This window comes from Silene latifolia, chromosome Y (genome assembly GCF_048544455.1).
Source record: "Silene latifolia isolate original U9 population chromosome Y, ASM4854445v1, whole genome shotgun sequence".
Classification (NCBI taxonomy): Eukaryota; Viridiplantae; Streptophyta; class Magnoliopsida; order Caryophyllales; family Caryophyllaceae; genus Silene; species Silene latifolia.
Window position 1 is genome coordinate 484,678,700 of NC_133538.1, and position 6,096 is coordinate 484,684,795.

At 39.4% G+C, this 6,096-nt stretch overlaps 1 non-coding gene across 1 annotated transcript; it reads right to left on the reverse strand.

Annotated features, from left to right (window-relative positions):
• Nucleotides 1-395: 395 nt before the first annotated feature.
• LOC141636927 (small nucleolar RNA R71) lies at nt 396-502 on the reverse strand. The gene has a single exon (XR_012541494.1). It is a non-coding gene; the product is annotated as a small nucleolar RNA R71 (small nucleolar RNA).
• Nucleotides 503-6,096: the final 5,594 nt, after the last annotated feature.

Here is a 6,096-nt window from a genome sequence, read left to right on the forward strand (position 1 = left end):
ATCAATCATAAAATCAACCCACAATGCTTAAATTTTCATCACATTCCGTACCAACCGAGGAGAACCTACCCAATGGTACTCCCACACCACAACACTTAACCGGAAATTTCATTGCTAAATCAGCATTTATCCAATTAGTCGAAAGAAGCCAATTTGGGGGGATGCCTAGTGAAGACCCTCACTCACACGTGGAGACTTTTTGTGACTATTGTGATGCGATTTCACAAACCGGTGTGACTCAAGACCAAATTCGATGGGTCTTATTTCGTTTTTCTCTAATTGACACCGCAAAACAATGGTTGAAAGGCCTTGATAAGGCTACTCTTGGAATTGACTCTTGGAAGAAGTTGACTCTAGCTTTTTACAAAAAATTCTACCCTCCGGAAAAGACTAACATGCTAAGAGCTCAAATTACGAGTTTTAAGCAAAGGGATGAAGAATCTTTGTATGAAGCTTGGGAGCGGTTCAAAGGAATTTGTCGCTCATGTCCTCATCATGGACTTAGCGAGTGGTTCTTGGTACAACAATTTTGGAATGGTCTTTATGAAGACTCAAGAAATATTCTCAACATGGGATCAAATGGTATGTTCACCGAAGTTGACGATAATCAAACTTGGAACAAGATTGAGGAAATGGCGGTCCATATATCACAATATAGTAGACCTCGCAAGGTTACTAGAGGAGGAAAGCATGAAGTGGACTCTATTACTCAATTGGGTGCTCAACTTAGTGCTCATATTGATACCATTAACTTGAAATTTGAAAAGTCTATGGTAAACTTGAAGAAGCCTCAAAATCACCAAAGCATCATGTTAATGCAATGGTAGCATCTTCATCAATCCCAAGTGGGATATGTGAGAATTGTGGAACTTTGGGACATGACCAAAGTGAATGTAGGGGAACAAATGAACAAGTGAATGCTTTTCAAGCATATAAGAGTGGTACCTCTTATTCCAACTATTACAATGAAAACACCAAATTCCATCCAAATCTCTCATACAAAAGCCAAAATGTTCAAAACCCTCAACAAACATACACCCCACCTCCCATGAGAAACAATAATCAAAGACCCTTTTTAAACCAAAACCAAGGTTACCAAAATCAAACTCCATACAATCAACAAAATGACCAAGGTTTTGATGTTCAAAAAGCGGTCCTCCAAATGCAAAAGAATCAACAAGAATTTTTCACTCAAATGCAAAAGGATAGCCAAGCAAACGACATCACCATCAACAACATCCTAGCCCACACAAAAATGTTGGAAACCCAATTGACCCAACTAGCATCTTCAAACTCTCAAAGGCAAAAGGGGCAATTACCACCTCAAGGTAATCCCCCGAGACATGAAACGGTTAGTGTCATTCACTTGAGGAGTGGTACTAGATATGAAGGACCAAAGAAGCAAGTTGAGGATGAAGTTGTGGAAGCTAGTGACAAAGAAGAAATTGTGCAAAACTCTAAGGAAGGAGAACCAACAAAAGAAGAAGTTTCAAAGAAAAGTGAAGAGACGGCCAAGGAGAAAAAGACTATTGTGATTAGACTTCCATTCCCGAGTCGTCAAGCTAAGCCTAAGTTTGATGACCAACTTGGAAAATTTATGGAAATTGTGAAGAATTTGGAAGTCTCGATTCCTTTCACGGATTTAATCAATCACGTGCCGGCCTATGCAAAGTACATGAAGGACATCCTTACGAAAAAGAAGTCGATCCGGAAGCTTGAAACTATCGCCTTCACTAAGGTGAGTAGTGCAATCCTTCAAGGGAGTTCACCTCTGAAACTAAAAGATCCGGGAAGCTTCTCAATACCGTGTACCATTGGCGACACCACGATCAACAAGGCTTTGTGAGATCTAAGAGCAAGCGTGAGTGTTATGCCGTATTCGGTTAGTAAAAGGCTAGGGATGGGAGAGCTTAAATGTACCAACATCACACTCCAAATGGCCGATAGATCGACGAAGACATCATTAGGGATATGGGAAGATGTTCCCGTGAGAATCGGCAAATTCTTCATCCCGGTGGACTTTGTCATTATTGACATGGAAGAAGACTCCAATATTTCGATCATCCTCGGTAGACCTTTCTTGCACACCGCAGGTGCGGTGATAGATGTGAAGCACGGAGAGCTTACTCTAAAAGTAGGAGACGAGACCATAACTTTCAATCTTGACAAGACCATGAGAGCTCCCCGTTTGCATGAACCATGCTTCATGGTTGATCACTATAGCCGGAAGGATGATAGGAAGAAGTCAAAATTCCAATGGAAAAAGAAAGTTGATGATGCTCCATTCAAAGAGCAAGAGAATAGCAACAAAGAGAGCTTGAAAAGCTCACCCATGACAAGTGAAGAAGATGGCCTCATTGGCCAAAACGAGAAAGAAGGAGAGTTGTCTCCATCAACTCAAGAAATTTTTAATGATCAAGTAGACGAAGTTTGCGGTCTTGGGATGATGAGTTCGAAGGGATATTCAATTTGGTAATGCTATGAACCAAGACCATCACGAAGAACAACAAGTGCAAAGATCTATTGAGGATCTCTATCATGACAATGAACAAGCTTTCGACTACTTCTTCAAGGTGTTGAGTAACATCAACAACACCTTGAACATGCCCCCTTGACATCTCACATTGGATGAGAGTTTGGTGGAGTCCTCCCTAAACCACCAATTGTAAATATTCTAACTCCCTAACTTGCATTTCAATTTTTACATTGCATTTTTGTCATTTTTGGATTCATATTTTTGTGCCTTGATCAAGATATTTATCATTTTTGAGAGAAGTGAGGGAGGGACTTATGATTTTATTGATGTGTAGTGCTTTGGCTTAGTGTGGGGATAGCAATTGCCTAGGCTATTCATGCCTTTGTAGTGCCCTCACAATGAAGAACACGAGAATTGAAGAATGAAAATGTTACGGGTTTACGTGCAAAGATGAGATGGACTCGAATCTATGTGGACAAGGAGGAATCCGAGCGCCAAGAAGAGAATCCGCTCGTCCTGAGGAATCCGAGCGTCCTATGTCACCGACGCCGTCGGCGGAGAGTATAGAATTCAAAAAATGGTCATCACGAGTAATCCGAGCGTCCCAATTGAGAATCCGCTCGTCTGATACAAGACGCTCGTCTTACAGCAAAGACGCTCGTCTTTCTGCTGTTGAACTTTAAAGTATCACCCGGTAATAGAATCCGAGCGTCCGCGCAGGAAGACGCTCGTCTCACATTAAGGAATCCGCTTGTCTTTCTGAAGGAAATGTTGATTCATATACATTAATAGCATACTCATATATGTCTAAACTAATTTGTCATAAAATTAAAACGGATTTTATGCATGCAAACAAAATATAAATAGAAGAGAAATCACATCCTTACAATGGGTATTTCGGTTTAATAGGGCACAAAAGAAATCTCCTTTTCTTTTGTTCTTGAGCTTTCCTTATGGATGAACAAGATCTAAGTATAAGATCTCTCCCTAAGCTTTATACCCAAGGCTTTCTCTTAATCTAATTAATATTATTTGATCTAGTATAATATTAATCTTATGAAAAATTGAACCAAAATAGTTGGTATTTTTGCTCCTAAAACCGGGTAGAGGAGAAGAGATTTTGGAGTAAATAATCTCTCTAGTTTATCATAAAAATGTAGAGAGGAAATTATCTTTCTAACACTAGAAAAATAAAATGTGAATGAATGAATAATTTAGAGGAGAAAAACTCCCTAAATGCCTTTGGTAAAACCGGTGGGGAGAGGGCTTTTAGGGGAGCCAATGCATGCCCATATTTGTCTTCACAAGGTGAGTAGGCTTGCATGGCTACTTTTAGCTTTTCATCATTATGTTTTCTATTTAAAATATAAACACAATTTTAACCCTAAAACTCCTCTAATATTTCGGCACTTATAGCTAATATGGAGTCCATATTATTTTTGTCAATTGTCAATATGTCACATGTCACATGTCACATAAATTTGTTATGTATTTTTAACACATTAAAAATCAACGTATTAATAAAAATACGTCATATACAAAAATCGACTTAGTAATTTCATAATTACTTGTGCCAAAATATTTTACCGTTTATAAATCGCATTTATAATAATTCATTCAAATCTAATTGTTTCTTTAAACAATAATTTCATCCGAGTAATGACACAATTCAATTACTCAGACCGTATCTCATTTAATCACATTTCAATTTGATACGTAAATTTTACTTCCAAAATCGTCCGTCAATTTTCAAGTAATTTAATTAACTCGTAACATTATACGATTAATTAAATAATCAATTAAGAGTATTGCCCTTTAGGTATGACCTAGGGGTCAACTGATCACCACCGTCACACGACAAGAATGTCAAACTCTAGTCAGCCAATCATTACCGATATATGTTGACCAGTTGTGAGAATAAAATTACTTCCCAATTGTATTCATTTTAATGAGACTTAAACATGTGATCATCATGATCAACAGTCGTGATCGCATTATTGTCGGAGGACACATATTCCAACAATCTCCCACTTGTCCTCGACAAGTGTGCGTCACCAATTCTCTTGTCCTATTACTATCTCCCACTCAATGCAAGGTGTCTTTCAGGTCGTACTTGCAAGTGATCATATCGAGAGTGGTTTCCTCGATCTGGAGAATAACTGATTGACCGGATTTATCCACTCTGGATACCTTCCGAGCGTGGCCACGCATTTCCAGTTCATTACTCCTCGAGTGGCCTTGAGATATTGTTATAACCCTGACTAGGGGTGGACAATTCCTATCGCACTCATTCCCTTCGACTAGCCACAGCCATCATAACCCAAAATATGCCCATTTGACCCCATTTACGAAGGTCGTAGTAACACAAATCAAAGTTAATCTGAAACTGTGCCATCTTAGGAGAATAGTCTTTAGTCAAAAGAATCGACTCATTTGAATACTATAGTAGCTCTCGCCACGACCAGGCTATATAAATTTGCCAAAACTCTATAAGCGGTCATAAGGCCCGACAAAATGTTCCTAACATTCTGCCTATGTGATCGACTAGTCATCTTACATGACTCTATGGCACTTGAACTTGCCATCAATCGCCTCACACTCTAGTCACTTCGAGACGTCACCTCATACAAGTGACTATGGGCAAATACTATGTTAATCCGTGTTCACTTTAACGGGGTTCAATTGTCTCTACAACCCGTTTGGATGTAACAAAGTATAAATTAAAGATAAAAGACAAATGAGATTATGAACATGAACAAAAACAACACTTTTATTTCATTTCAAAATCTAACAAAAACTTGGTACACGTTTAAGTCCCATGGACGTAACATATCCATCATGCTTAGCCTGCGATAAAGGCTTGGTGAGCGGATCGGCTATGTTGTCATCCGTCCCAACCTTACAAATCGCAATTTCCTTTCTTTCAATGAAATCTCTTATTACATGATATTTTCTAAGTACATGTCTAGATCTATTACTAGACTTCGGCTCCTTAGCTTGGAAGATCGTCCCACTATTATCACAATAGAGAGTGATGGGATCATTAGCGGTAGGTACTACTTTTAGACCTTCCGTGAATTGCTTGATCCACATAGCTTCCTTGGCAGCCCTACGATCTTTGCTATGTACTCAGCCTCCGTTGTCGAATCCCATGATTCTGACTTCCTTGAAGCTTCTCCACTTACGGCACCACCATTGAGCATGAAAACAAAACCAGCTTGTGATTTCATGTCATCTCTATCTGTTTGAAAACTTGAGTCCGTGTATCCAGTAACACGCAACTCAGTGTCTCCTCCAAACACAAGGATAGAATCCTTAGTTCTTCTCAAGTACTTAAGGATGTTCTTGACAGCAATCCAGTGACTCTCACCTGGATTTCCTTGATATCTACTCGTCATGCTCAAGGCATTTGAGACATCAGGGCGTGTGCATATCATGGCATACGTGATTGATCCGACAGCGGAAGCGTAAGGGATCAACTTCATGCGTTCAACATCATGGGGTTCGGAGGGACATTGAGTCTTGCTCAATATCGTTCCGGTTACCATAGGTACCAAACCCCTTTTGGATTTGTCCATGCTGAATCGTCGAAGAATCTTATCAACATAAGACTCTTGACT